The 15,110-nt window shown below is 41.3% G+C and overlaps 1 pseudogene; it reads left to right on the forward strand.

Annotated features, from left to right (window-relative positions):
• The first annotated feature begins 11,141 nt into the window (after positions 1-11,141).
• LOC109250439 (ubiquitin-conjugating enzyme E2 variant 1-like) lies at positions 11,142-11,592 on the forward strand (annotated as a pseudogene).
• Positions 11,593-15,110: the final 3,518 nt, after the last annotated feature.

A 15,110-nucleotide genomic window follows, 5' to 3' on the forward strand; every position in this document is an offset into this window, starting at 1 on the left:
CGAAGGTGGGGGAAAGACAGAGTGAGCTCTGCAAACAAGAAGAGCGAGAGGGAATGTAGTAGGATGACCAACCGTCCTGGTCTGTCCAGGCTGCGTGGACATTGCTACATCCACGGCTGAAGTGCCCAAGTCCCCCTCTAACACCTGATTGCCCTGGCCCCTGCAGATTCTGTATCGGCCTCGCTCTGACTGTGCAGCCCCCTCAAGTCCCCTGGTCTACTTTTAAGCACCATCCCAAAGCAACAAGAGCCAGGAGAACACGTCAGGCGACGTCTTTCTAACCATTCCATACTGGCCTTGGCGTTAGCAAGGTGTGGTAGGGTGGAGGCCTATTTCCCTACTGGCCCCAGAATATGCCTTGATCAGAGGACAGAGGATGCCTCTGCCTGCTCAGATGGCAAAGAAAGAAGCAGAGAGGCTCCGAGAAAGGAAGCAAAGGGGCAGGTTGCTTAGCCTGCCTCTGGTCTGGCCAGAAAGAGTCTGGGTCATCCGGACCCGCTCACCAGAGGAGGATGGATCCCATGGACATCTAGCTACGCTGTAACATCCAGGGACCAACCGAGCTTTCTTCTTCCCCCGCCATCAACTAGTTATTTCTGTTATTTTCCCCTATCTTTCCAGTTAATATTGTGAGGCATCAGCTCATGTCAGTTATGTTGGCATTTCAAGGAAACACTCTTTCCCACAAGGCAGAAGCTCGTGTAAGGTGATCTTTACCCATTCTCCCAGAAGCTTTGATGACTGAAGTCCCCAAATAATCTCATTCGCAAAGGTTCTAATGATGACGGCATATTGTCCTTCCCATTAGTTTACAACCGCATACTGGTTTTTTTTTTAAAGAGATCCCTTCTCAGTGCAAAAGATAAAGCTTTTTGATCAAGTACGTACACATCTTAGGAAATGGATAGCTTTTTTTGACATGGAAATTATAATGCTGGACTTATTATAGGAGTAGCTGAAGGAAGCATGTGTTCAAAATTCTCCCAACAGCAATTCAGCCATATGTACAAAGAAGGCTTAAAAATGTGTTCATGCATATCCTTTGTTTCAATTGCACTTCTAGGAATTTATGGTAAAAAAGAAAGATATATGCACAAGACTGTACTCGGCATGTAGAAAGGTACAAAAAGAATGTCACTTCCACTCTAACAATGAGAAAACACTGGGTAATTTATAAGAACATAACATATCTTCAGCCCAACAGAAATCTGAAGTCACAGGGGAAGCAAGTAAAATGAGTTCCAGGGTGACTAAACCCTCTTAGAAAGGAGACACGTGATCTATTTCATCTTTGGCCAGCAGAGTGAAAAATGAGGCTGCCACACAAGTGGTGGCAGCTAACATTTTAGTGAATTCTTTTTTTTTTTTTTTAAGTAGGCTCCACACCCAATATGGGGCTTGAACTCACGACCCCGAGATCAAGAGTCACGTGCTCTACTGACTGCACCAGCCAGGCACCCCATCTTTATGAATTCTTAAAGGCCAAATATGGGCTAGCATATTTGGAATAGCTAAGTTTGGGGGCGCCTGGGTGGCTCAGTTGGTTGAGCGTCCAACTCTTGATTTCAGCTCAGGTCATCATCCCAGGCCATGGAGCCTGCTTGGAATAGTCTGTCTGCCTGTCTCTCTCTCTCTCTCTCTCTCTCTCTCTCTTCTCTCCCTCTCTCTGCCCCTCTCCTCCGCTTGTGTGTGCACTCTCTCTCTAAAATAATATATATATGGAATATATATGATATATATATATATATATGGACTTGCTAAGTTGCAAAGAGCTAAGAGCCATAGACATTAGGAGAGCCCACAGTCACTTCCACAGACCTCCACTGGGTGTTCACTAGAAAGACTTAAGGGAAGGCAGGAGACGGGGGAAAACTCCCTGGGGTAACTCAGGCACGCAGGAGGTGGTAGCTGCCGCTGGGGGACTAGTACAAAGTCCCACCTGCTTCCCTAAACCTCCTCATTTACGAAGCAAAAGTATTAAGCCACTGGTGGAATGACAGCAAATCCTTTTGTTCCCATCCACGCTCCAAGCAGAAATCTATTGCTTTAGGACAAGAGATAGAAGCAAGAACCCTCTGTCCCTACAGGAGGGGCAGGATTCCATCCTGGGCTCAGGATCCTGCAAAGATACCACGCAATGACCCATATCATCTAGGAGAAGGGAAAAGAACTCCCATACTAGACCAACCACAAAAACAAAGCACAGTTTGGCTGCCACAGGGAAGAAGGGCAAGGACACGGAGAGAAACCTACCCTTGAGACCCAAGTAAACAGCATTTGTCCAAGAAAGAAGCTGAACCAAAACAAAACCTTTCCACCCCTACCAAGAGCACAGCACTGAGTAACAAGCAATAGCAGTTTAGCAAGAATGTAGAGAAGCCAACCTCTGCAGGGTATGTGTATAACAACTAGTAATTTCCCCAGGGAGGGTAATAAAAACACTGAGGAAAACCCATCAGCACCCCAATCCCATTATAAGAACAAAGTAATGGCAACCAAAATCTGGAGGAACTCGAAGACTGTGGCGCATTTAAGGTAAAGGTAGCAACAATAAAACCCACCCCCCATGGAACAACCGACTAGAATGACTCATCTCCTAACGCTAACGGCCTAACATAAGAAGAGGCGGACTCATTGGTACATTGAATACCATCTCCCCCTATTGCCAATGTTCTGCTATCCATACTGCACAGAAATCAGTAAGAAATGATAAGAAACACACACACACACAAACAAGTTAAACACACACAGGCACACACAGAATCAAGAGATGACATAATCAACACAACCAGATTCGGAGCTGAACAATTTGTTGGAATTTTAAATTTTTAAACAGGGATGTAAAAAACAAACAAACAGGGATTTTAGGGGCACCTGGGGTGGCTCAGTCAGTTGGGTGTCTGACTTTGACTCAGGTCATGATCTCACAGTTCATGGGTTCAAGCCTTGCACTGGGCTCTGAGCTGACAGCTCAGAGCCTGGAGCCTGCTTCGGATTCTGTGTCTCCCTCTCTCTCTCTGCCCCTCCTTCACTCATGCTGTCTGTCTGTCTCTCTCTCTCTCAAAAATGAATAAATGTTAAAATTTTGAAATAAATAAAAAAACAGGGACTTTAAAATAAATATTATTCATATTTTAAAGGCAGAAAGTATGCTACTAGACAGAAATTTCAGTATATGTAAATAATCAACAATGGAAGAAATGGTAAAAACTAAAGGAAACCTAAAATCTATTGTTTTCACATTTTAATTGTTTAAAAAAATTTTTTTAATGTTTATTTATTTTTGAGACAGAGAGAGACAGAGCATGAATGGGGGAGGGCCAGAGAGAGAGGGAGACACAGAATCCGAAGCAGGCTCCAGGCTCTGAGCTGCCAGCACAGAGCCCGACGCGGGGCTCGAACTCACAGACCGTGAGATCATGACCTGAGCCGAAGTCGGACGCTTAACCGACTGAGCCACCCAGGCGCCCCACATTTTAATTGTTTAAAAGAGAATTGATAACTTCACATTCTGAGTAACTTGGAGAAAGCATGGCCCATGCTCTTTCCCACTGAGATCAGTTATAAAATCTTGATAGAACGTGTGAGCTTCTATCGAGAGCTCTGAAAAGTAAATAGCAGGTAGATTGAAGCAGGAGATCGTAACTCAAAATATTACCAAGTGTGCAGTGAGTTTACCCTTTTCTACCTCCCCACTATCTTCCAGCCTAGACTTAATGCAGCCTAAAACCTGGAAGCGGGAATTGGCGTGGACAGAGAATGCTTCAGGAGACACCTTATAGCCACTGCTCCATGAGCAGGAAAGTAACTTGCTAATGCTCAAAGTGGAGGAAATCTACATTTAAAATTTTTTCTCCACCCTGTCACACTCCAGCCTTCAAGAAATCCTGGATCATGGGTTTGATATTCTGATCTACTCTCTCTCCGTGATCTCATTTGTCCTTTTGCTTCCCTGGGCAAGCAATCCCGGATCAGAGGAAGTAGCAATAACGAAAGCAGCAGCCGGGTCTGGTAAGAGGCAAAACCTCTTGAGGGAGAAGAACCAGTCTCTCCAATCAAAAGAGCTAAGATCCATAATGCATTGCTGTTCTTCCCCTGCGTTCTCCCACAGACCGCGGCAAGTGTGGACATGGGGAATGCACAGCAGCGTTAGGGTTAACACGGCCCCGGGTGTTGAGACAGAGGACCAAAATCGGGAGGCCCAGGGAAGCAAAAGGACGCATGAGATCACAGAGAGAGAGGAGATCAGAATATCAAACCCATGAGGTTGTTTATGAAATCATGAGCACGTGTGAATCTGACCCTAAACAGCATAATGTAAGTGTGAGAACTGAAAGAAGGGAGAAGCCCCTCACTCGGGTCCCAGACTAGCCTCTGGGTGACGCAGATAGAGCAAAAATCACTCTGAAAGCGGAACAATGAAAACACAGGCCACAGAAGGCTGGTTGGAAGTGGTGTCCTAAACAACACAGTGTCGACTGCCTGCGAAAAAGCTAAAATGTAGATGTTCTCCATTTGATTTAAACAAAAGCCAGAATCTCATAATATGGTATTTAAAAAAAATTTTTTTTGATGTTTATTTATTTTTGAGAGAGAGACAGAGCACAAGCGGGGCGGGGGGGGGGGGGGGGCGGAGAGTGAGAGAGAGATCGATCCAGAATCTGAAGCAGGCTCCAGATTCTGAGCTGTCAGCACAGAGCCCGACGCAGGTCTTGAACTCAAGAACCTCAAGATCATGACCTGAGCTGAAGTCAGACGCTTCACCGACTGAGCCACCCAGGCGCCCCCTCATAATATGGTATTTAAAACACCCAATATAGGGGCACCTGGGTGGCTCAGTTGGTTGAGCATTCAACTTTGGCTCAGGTCATGATCTCACAGTTTGTGAGTTCGAGCCCTGCGTCGGGCTCTATGCTGACAGCTCAGAGCCTGGAGCCTGCTTCAGATTCTGGGTCTCCCTCTGTTTCTCTGCCCCTTCCCCACTTGTGCTCTGTCTCTGTCCCTCTCAAAAATAAATAAACATAAAAAAATTCAAATAAAGAAATAAAAATAAAACACCCAATATAAAATCCAAAATGACTAAACATATAAAGAACCAGGAAAATGTAAATTTTAGAACTGAAAAATACAATAACTAAAATAAAACACAGACTGGCTGGGCTCCGTAGCAGAATGGAGAGAACAGAGAAAAAAATCAGCGAAATTGAAGATAAGTCAATATAAATCATCTACTCTGAAAAACAAAGAGAAAAAAATAAATTCAAAAACAGAGCCTCAGGCACGCAGAAACAAAACCAAAGGCTTAACAGTTTTGTCACTGAGATCTCAGAAAGGAGAAGAGAGGGCTGTGCTGAACAAATATTTGAAGAAATTTTGACGAAAAACTTCCCCAACGTGGTGCTGTTTTCTTCTAGCCTCCGTGGGTTCCGATGAGAAATCTCTCACTGCAATTGTTTTCTCCCTATAATCAAGGTGGCATTTTTCTCTCACTGCTTTAAAGATTTTTCCATTGCCTTTATTTTACAAAGTTTAATCATAATGTTTGTTCAAGTTTTTTTAATCTGTTCTTTGCCACATTTGGGGAGTTTCCGGCCTTTACTCTTTAAGTACTTTTTCAGCTCTGTTTTCTTGTTTTATCTCCCTCAGGACTCTTACTATATTAATGTTAGATATTTTGCTATAATTCTACAGGTTCCTGAGGCTCTACTCAATTTTTTTTCAGTTTTCTTTTTTGTTGTTCCAGCTGCCTGATTCTTTCCTCCACGCTCCCCCCCACCCCACCGTTTTGTTGTTGAACCCATGCACAGTTTTCTAGTTCAGTTGTGTTTTCAGTTGTACAAGTTACATTTTGTTCTTCTTTGCATCCTGTCTACATTTGTTAAGGCTTTCTATTTCTTTGCTGTGGTTTTTTATTTTTTCACTTTTTTTAAGTGTATTTGTAATTGCTCCTTTACATAATTTTTTAAACTTTTTTTTACTGTTTATTTTTGAGAGAGAGAGAGAGAGAGAGACAGAGCATGACCAGGGGAGGGGCAGAGAGAGAGGGAGACACAGAATCCGAAGTAGGCTCCAGGCTCTAAGCTGTCAGCACAGAGCCCGACGCAGGGCTCGAATTCACAAACCATGAGATCATGATCTGAGCCGAAGTCAGGTGCTTAACGGACTGAGCCACCCAGGCGCACCTCTCCTTTATATAATTTTTATGATGGCTGCCTTTAAATCTTTGTCAGATAATTCTCACACCTAAGTCATCTAGATAATCTCTTATCTTTTTTCATTCAGTTTGAGATCTTCCTGGGTTTGTTGTGTGTAATTTTCTATTGAAACTTGGGGAATTCAGTAGGTTGAGCTTCCAACTCTTGATTTCAGCTCAGGTCATGATCCCAAGGGTTGTGGAACTGAGCCCCACATCAATGCTTGGGATTCCCTCTCTCTCTCTCTCTCTCAAAAAAAAAAAAAAATTAAAAAAAAGAAGTTTGGGGAATATTGTGTTACGAAACTCTGAATCTAATTCGTTTAAACCTTAGTTTTCTTTCTCTGACAGCACTCTGGCAGGGTGAGGGTCAAATGGTCTTACTGCTGAGAAGTGGGGTGAGAAATCCAAGTTTCCCACTTGGCCTCCACTGACAGTCACTTAATTGGTCCCTGGCCTGAAGGGGCAGGAGTTCCTGTTATTGCACCCAAATGACCTTCACTGACACCATGAGGTGGGGGCTCATTACTAGCTGCCAGGAATGAAAGTTGGGTTTCTCAGACACTGACTTGGTGGCAGTATTGGGTCACCTTGTTATATCTGCAAACGTGGAACTCCAGGCTCCCCACTCTGGCTTTACTGGTATTAGTGGGAGCAGGGCCACTATGGCAATGGGATGAAGTGTAGCAGAAGTATCATAAAGAGTCTGTCCTGCTAGGCTGCCTCTTTCCTAGTCCTGTGGCTAGAGAGAATGTGCTTTATTTATTAAATGTTTATCTATTTATTTTGAGAGTGACAGAGTGTGTGCAAGTGAGCAGGAGAGGGGCAGAGGGACAGGGAGAGAGAGAATCCCAAGCAGGCTCTATGCTCAGCACAGAGCCTGACACAGGGTTCCATCTCACGACAGTGAGACCATGACCTGAGCCGAAATCAAGAATCAGATGCTCAACTGACTGAGCCACCCAGGCACCCTGAGAACACGCTTTCATTAGGGTGGCTTCTTCTTCTTCCTCTTCCTCTTCCTCTTCTTCCTTTTCTTATTCTTCCTTTTCTTCTTCCTCCTCCTCCTTCTTCTTCCTCCTCTTCCTCCTTCTTCTCTCTTTTTTTTGGGGTGAGGGGTGGGGAGGAAGGGGGCTGTGCCCATTGCTGTTTCTGTGTCGCTGACTTCTTCAGCTCCAAGTCTGGGACCTAGGAGCAAAATGAAACCCAGGGAACTCAGCACCATGTTGCACCTCAGACCCCGAGGTCCCTCGACAGTTTGCATTCTTCTCCGTGTTTCAAAATCTTTTTATATTTGTTATATAACTTCCAGGGCTTTTGGTTGCACTTAGCAGAAAAGAAGAAAAAGTACGTCTACTCCATCTTCTTTGAAGTGGAAGTCCTCCAAAAATATTTAAGGAATTAAAATGATACAAAGTGTGTTCTCTGGATAAAAAATAAATAAACTACAAGTCAATAACAGAAAGACATCTGGAATACCCTCAAATATTTGGAAATTAAGAGATACACTTCCTTTTTTTAAAGTTTATTTATTCTCAGAGAGAGAGAGAAAGGGACAGCATGAGTGGAGGAGGGACAGAGAGAGAGAGAGAGAGAGAGAGAGAGACAATCCCAAGCAGGCTCCGTACTGTCAGCACAGAGCCCAACATGGCAGAGCTCGATGTCACGAACCACGAGATCATGACCTGAGCTGAAATCAAAAGTGGGACACTTAACCCACTGAGCCACCCAGGCACCTCAAGGTACGCTTCTAAATAACTTATGAAACGATACAGAAGTCACAAGGAGAATCAGAAAACAATTTGAGTTGAATAAAAATAAAACATACTTTAGTCAAACTTTGTTACATGCAGCTAAACCAGTGTGGACAGGGGGCTTTTACAGCAGTCGATGCATAAATTAGAAAAAAGCGTAAGTCTCAAATCAACAATCTGAGCTGCCACCTCAAAAACTAGAAAGAGTACAGGAAATTAAACCCTAAACAAACAAAACGAAGGAAATAATAAAGAGAAGATAAAATTAAGAAAAAAAAACACCACACACAAAAAAATCAATGAAACTAAATTTGGTTTCTTTGAAAAGATCAGTAAAACTGATCCACCCACGAAAAAAGAGGAGACACAAATTATCAACATCCCAAATAAGACTAGTGATATAACTATAGTTTGTAAAGATATTTAGAAGATATTAAGGCCATTTTATGAACAACTTTGTGCCAATACATTTGGTAACCTTATGAAACTGAAATATACACTGAGAAACAAAACCACTAAAGTTACTCCGAAAAAGGAGATCACCTGCGTAGCCTTATGACTTACATTAAAGAAACAGAATTTATAGTCAAAACATTCCCACAAACAAAGCCCCAATCCTCAGGTTAAAAACCTCCCCAAAGAAAACAATTGAGCCAAAAGAAGAAGGAATAGTTAACAACTCAGAGCTTATGGGGCCATCTTTATCCTAATACCAAACCGAAGACATTACAAGAAAGAAAAAAAAAAAAACTAGAGAACAATAACCCTTCTGAATACAGATATGAAAAAACCTTAACAAGATATTGGCATATTTAATCTAACAATATATAAAAAGAATAATATAACATACCCAAGTACAGTTTAATCCAAGAATGTAGTCGGTTCAAAACTTTGTCAAAGACCAATAAAGCAATTCATTATAATAAATTTAAAAAATTTTTTAAATTTTCTCACTCCGTGCCACAAAAATATTTGACAAGATTCAACACACACTCACGTTAAAAACTCTCCAGAAACAAGAATAAAAGAGAAATTCCTAACATTGATGAAAAGCATCTATAAAAAACTACAGCCAGCAGATATTCTCTAGAATAAGACAGAGATGTCCACTCTTACCTCTCTTATTCAACACTGTGCTGGAGATCCTAGCTACAAATAAAATAGAAGAAAATACTTTTCCTACTGTCAAATCAAAAGCTATTTGAAAGGGATAACACTACCTTCATTCTTAAAAGACATGATTGTTTCTGTGGAAAATGTCAATGTACTATAAAGCTTCTAGAACAGGGGTGCCTGGGTGGCTCAGTCGGTTAAGAGGCTGATCTTGGCCCAGGTCATGACATCATGGTTTGTGAGTTTGAGCCTGGCATTGGGCTCCATGCTGATGGTGTGGAACCTGCTTGGGATTCTCTCTCTCTCCCTCTCTCTCTCTGCCCCTGCCCCCACTCGCATTTGGATGCTCTCTCTGTCAAAATAAATAAATAAACTTTTTTTTAAAAAAGACTTTAAAAAATTCTAGAACAAATGAGTTGATCAAAGTCATAGGATATAACGTCTACTATATACAAAAATCAGTTGTATTTCTATATGTTAGCAACAAACAATTGGAACTGAAATTTATTTATTTATTTGGAACTGAAATTTCAAATGAAGCATTGCTTTTTACGATACCACCAAAAGGATAAAATAGTTATGTATAATCTAACAAAATACATGCAAGATCTGTATCCTGAAAAAATATCTACATTGCAGCACTGTTTTTAATAGATATACACCACAAGCTAGATAGAACGCCAATAATAGACGACTGGATGAATAGTGCATGGTTCTTTCAAACAGAGGAACGCTTTCAATCACTTAAAAAGATATTGCCGATTATTATTTATCAAAAGGTGTTTTAAGTATTTATGTTTTTTAAAAGTTTAAACCAGCATCCGCGGCAATATTTTGTTTCAAACTACACCCGTGTGTGCAGAAGAACGAACTGCAACACACAGCAAGATTTAAAGAACAAATACCTCTGAGTGACAGACTGTTTAAATTTTTATATCTACTTTATCCGCTCCTCTTCACTTGTATACATAGCTAATGTAATAAAAAATAATAAATATTTTCAGACATTAAATTTGGTCTCCGTTGGCACTCTTGTATGGTTAAGAAGGAATGTTAGGGGGCGATATGCATGTAAAATCTTTCTGAATTTCTCTTCACCCTTACCATCTTCATCGGAGTAGCTCTCTAGGTAAATGTGGCCTCAACCTTAACCTTACCATATTGCGATTTGGAGAGTTCAATTTGACCTTCATATTTTCAACGTTCTGGAATTTCAATGGCATTTCCTATTTCCTTAAGATACTTGGAGAGACACTGATATTTTTGAGATATGCTGATATTTTGACATTCGTATACCATTTTGCATTTTTGAGTTTCCTTTATTTTAGACCTGTTGCGTTGGGCGTGACGTGACACTTCGCTAATTCCAAGATTAGTTTTCATCAAACAATAGTTTAAATGATCACATTTCTATTTGCATTCAAAAATATCATGTAAGTATTCACATCACGTGTACATTTAATGCAGATACTGCTGAGGCAAATAATTTCTGTTTTACTTGTACGGTCTGTATTGGAAAAAAAATCACTATTTTACATCTTGAATGATTATGTTAAAATGTTCCTCAGCAGAAATCAGATCCTGAATTGTCAACAAAGTCTTCTGCCTGATATATACTTTTTTGCAGGTCAGCACCCACTGGTCAGTCACTGGATTTGAAGAAGAACTCTGGCCCATAATATGAATTCTAGCATATGATTATGGAATTGAGTAAAAACACTGGGAACTGACTTAACTGTGACGCATCTACAACATACAGCATATGGCACTTCAGAGAACAGGGTGCTTCGATTCCAAATCCTGGCTTACTGGCCAGGGATCTTGGGGAAGTTACTTCGTCTCTCTCTTGGCCTGTATTTCCTCCCTTGTAAAATCGGGACAATGCCAGTACCTTCCTCAGAGGGATGATATGAAGATTAATGAGGCCACTACATGTAAAGTGCTTAGAATAGTGCCTGGTATTCAACAAATATTCTCTATTTTGGTGAATAAACTGGTGGTTTGGAATAGAGTAGGTTCAGGATACAGATGAAATGAACGTTGGATTAAAAGACCCTAATGGAGAGCAACAGCAACGCAAGATGGCAGCCACCATGGGCTCGGGAGTAAAGGTCCCTCGCAATTTTCGACTGTCGGAAGAACGGGAAGAAGGCCAGAAAGGAGTAGGGTCTAGAAGGTGATGAAGACCTGACACTTACAAGATGGACAGGGATGATAATTGGGCCTCCAAGAATAATCTATGAAAACCAAATATACAGCCTTAAAATAGAATGTGGACCGAAATACCCAGCAGCAACCTCCCCCCCCCGCCTCCCGCTTTGTAAGATTTGTAACAAAAATTAATATGGAGTTAATAGTTCTAATGGAGTGGTGGACCTAAGAGTCATATCAGTGCTAGCAAAATGGCAGAATTCACACAGCATCAAAGTCATCCTGCAAGAGCTCTGGCGCCTAATGATGTCAAAAGAAACCATGAAACTCCCTCAGCTGCCCCCCCCACCCCCACCCCCAGGACAGTGTTACAGCAATTAATGAAAAAGAAACACTACAGCCCCTCCCCCTCCCCCAATTTGATTTAAGCGGTCTTCATTTTCCACAATAGTAAATTTTCTAGATATGTCTTGTAGACCTCAAAGTACTAGAAAGGAAGCTCCCATCCAAAGGCAATTTATCTTAAGATACTGTAAACTATACTGATTTTTTTGTCCATGTAAAATGTAAGTTGTGCTATTAAAAAAAAAAGACCCTAATGGATCTAATGACAGCTACGTGACTAGTAAAATATACCAACACTGACCTACTGAGTCCTGAATTTCATATACCTGTGCTAATTGCTAAATCATAGCATTACCTGGATTAATGTAATCTTCCAATAACCATATGGAATAAGCATGAGCATCTCCATTTCGTAAGCCGCGTAACACAGTGGGAATGTTATGGAACCTCGTCTGGATCACCCGGTGGAAGAACCGAGTGACACTCAGAGATCTTGGAAGGCAGGAGGTTGATTTCACACCGGCGGGCTCAGAGGAGATCGCTCCCCAGAGGTCTGAGCCCCCAGCATAAGCAGAGGGAACAACTTCAGGTCTGCTGCTTCCGCATTCCGGTTAGTAGTTTGGCCCGAGGCAAGCCGGGTAGGAAGAAGAACCGGGAAGGGGAGTCTTCGGTCAGGGACTGGAATTTCCCTATCAGTCCTGTCGGCCATCTTATAACAGATCTTTCCCTATCAGTAAAAATTCAGATCAAGAATCACATTTCCAGGGTTTGAATCATGGAATAGTACTTATCAGCTACCTGATCAGGGGCGGATCGTTTAAACATCCAAAGCTTCAGTTTCCCCATCTCTAAACTGGGGACCACTGAAGGCACAAGAGGCCTACATCATGGAATTATTGTGAGAATTAAATGAGCCATTGCATATTAAGGTCTCAGAATAAGCAGCAAGAGTGAGGGGTCCCCAGAGAAAGAAAGAGGAGACAGACACAGGTTCTAGAAAACAAAGAGAAGCCATCTTAGCTCCCCACCCCACCCCCACCCCACCCCCGCCCCTATTTTCTGTGATCTGTGCCTCACCGGCTCTATTCGCCCTAGCACACTCTTTGCAGAACTTCCCTAGGAGGTGTTAGAACAAAGAAATGCAAAAACCTTAGTAGTTAAGGATTTTAAGGGAACAAAGGGAATACAAAACCTAATTGTCTCTACCAGGCCAGGAAACAGCCTAACCAAATCAGAGACAATAAATCAAGGGGGAAACTCCCAGTGCTGTTTCAAAAGTAAAGACTGACTTAATGCACCGTCTTGGGTTGCTTTTGCAGGACTGAAACTGGGCCTCCTGTGTAGGGCTAATGAGGTTAAAACTGTCACCAGCAAGACCCCTCCCCCACTGAACCCCCTTCTTCACTGGAAAGCTAACCTTGTTTTAGAGGCAAACAACACAAAGCACTCCGTGGGCCCTGGATTCCTTTGCGCTCTAACCCCCTACTCACACCTGGGCAGATGGACCAGAGTTGCCTCTACCTCGTTATTATGTTGAAATATCCGCCCGAGGAGAAACACAAACCTCATTAACATAACATACAACCCTGATACCCACCCCTACAGATGATGACTCCGCTTTCTGAGAATTCATCCTAACCTGAAATAAAAGGGACTCACTCACTCTTGCACCGGGGAGTCATGGTTTGTGAGCTATTCCCACCCCCCCCCCCCACCCCCGAACTCCTTGTTTGCAGCAAAAGTAGTTTTCCTTTGTGTGACGTCTCCACATGGTGTGGTCTCTACCTGTAACTCACTAAGGAGCGAACTCACATTAGTGCAGTTACATTGACACAGAAAAGATCAAGAATTCTTATCTGTTCTTACTGCTACTGGAATAGGTGATCATAAACACATTGTCCCGGGTCACAAATTCCCCTTTCAGTTTCAGTGAAGCTCCTCATCTTTAAAAATAAGTGTGATCTCTGTACTATAAAGCTCTCCCTAAAAGGCGATTCCTGGATGGGCTGAGATAATCTGAAGGAAAATTTTATAGTTTTAAGTACATAGTTAGGGAATGGAAAAAACTGAAATTAATGAGATAAAAGGTCGAATCAAGAGGTAAGAAAAAATAACAAGGAACACAAAGCAAAAAAAGAAGGGGGTGATAAAAATAAAATTGTAAATGAAATATTACTAAAAACAATAGAAATGATCAACATCCTGAGTTGGTTATCTGAAAAGACAAATAAATGACAGAAATGAAAAAGAGGGCGTTAATAAGATACTGTAGAAATGTAAAGATAATAAAGGGACACCATGAACAATGGATGCCGATAAATTTGAAAATCAGACAGATTGATCGCGTTTGTAAGAATCTGCTTAAATTGATCCAGAATATACAGACTAAAGCACTAGAGAAACTGAATTAGTAGTCAAACAAATCTAAGTTCAAAATAAGCAGATTGCATGTTTTCTTTTCCACCTGGTTGATTTGAGATTATTTATGAGAGGAGGTGAAGTCTTTATCCATTGGTTTTCCAAGTGTTTTTATTCTCATTCCCCAAAAGAATTTCTAGGAACAACGCACCTCTTTGCACATTTCAAAAATGACTTTTTCTTTGTCTTATGTGTAAGTAGGTACGAGGGATACCATTTCCCACATATTGTTAATAAAACTATGAAACCATTATTTACTACTCACCATTATCTACTTTAAATATACATAGTTCCTGTTCTTCCTTGACATCATATATCCATTCTGTTGCCCAGATTTTTATCATAATATATGTTGGTGCCTGAGTATCTATAAATAAGTCACAGAAAACAAAACATACATTGAAATTAATTTTTTTTAAATGTTCTATAAACACAAGTCTCTATGTGTTATTTTTTTTCTTCTGGATTGATTTATAATTATAATTACCAGCATTAGATTTTGTTTAAGACAATATTAATATTAAATGTTTTGATAAAAATTATTAAACCTAAAATAAAACTTTATTGCAAATTCATCTCTTGATGCATTGGATGAGGATAGGCTCTTGATTAATTTACACATCTCTGAATTAATACTACTTTAAAAAAATTTTTTTAATGTTTATTTATTTTTGAGAGAGAGAGAGAGACAGACAGAGCGTGAGTAGGGGAGGGGCAGAGAGGGAAACACAGAATCTGAAACAGGCTCCAGGCCCTGAGCTGTCAGCACAGAGCCCGACACGGGGCTGGAACTCACAAACTGTAAGATCATGACCCGAGCCGAAGTCAGTCGCTTAACCCACTGAGCCACCCAGGCGCCCTGAATTAATACTACTTTCTGGCAGAATGAGACACATGACAGCATCGGTTCTATCCTTCTGTTACATTTTTGTATATATAAGGGCTAAGAAGCTTTGCTCCATAAACAACTAGAAGGAGTTTGGTATAGCAAAGTCAGTCAATTCCCTAAAGTCTTTCTGAATTATATGCCCAAATCACTTGGTTATATTGCATCAAAAATTATATTTAATGATCTATCAGTAGGCAAGTTCTATTAAGTCCTCCTGACATCTCTTCTCAGGCAGATCAATTTCAGG

The sequence above is a fragment of the Panthera pardus genome, unplaced genomic scaffold, assembly GCF_024362965.1.
Source record: "Panthera pardus isolate Hobbes unplaced genomic scaffold, ASM2436296v1 HiC_scaffold_27, whole genome shotgun sequence".
NCBI lineage: Eukaryota > Metazoa > Chordata > Mammalia > Carnivora > Felidae > Panthera > Panthera pardus.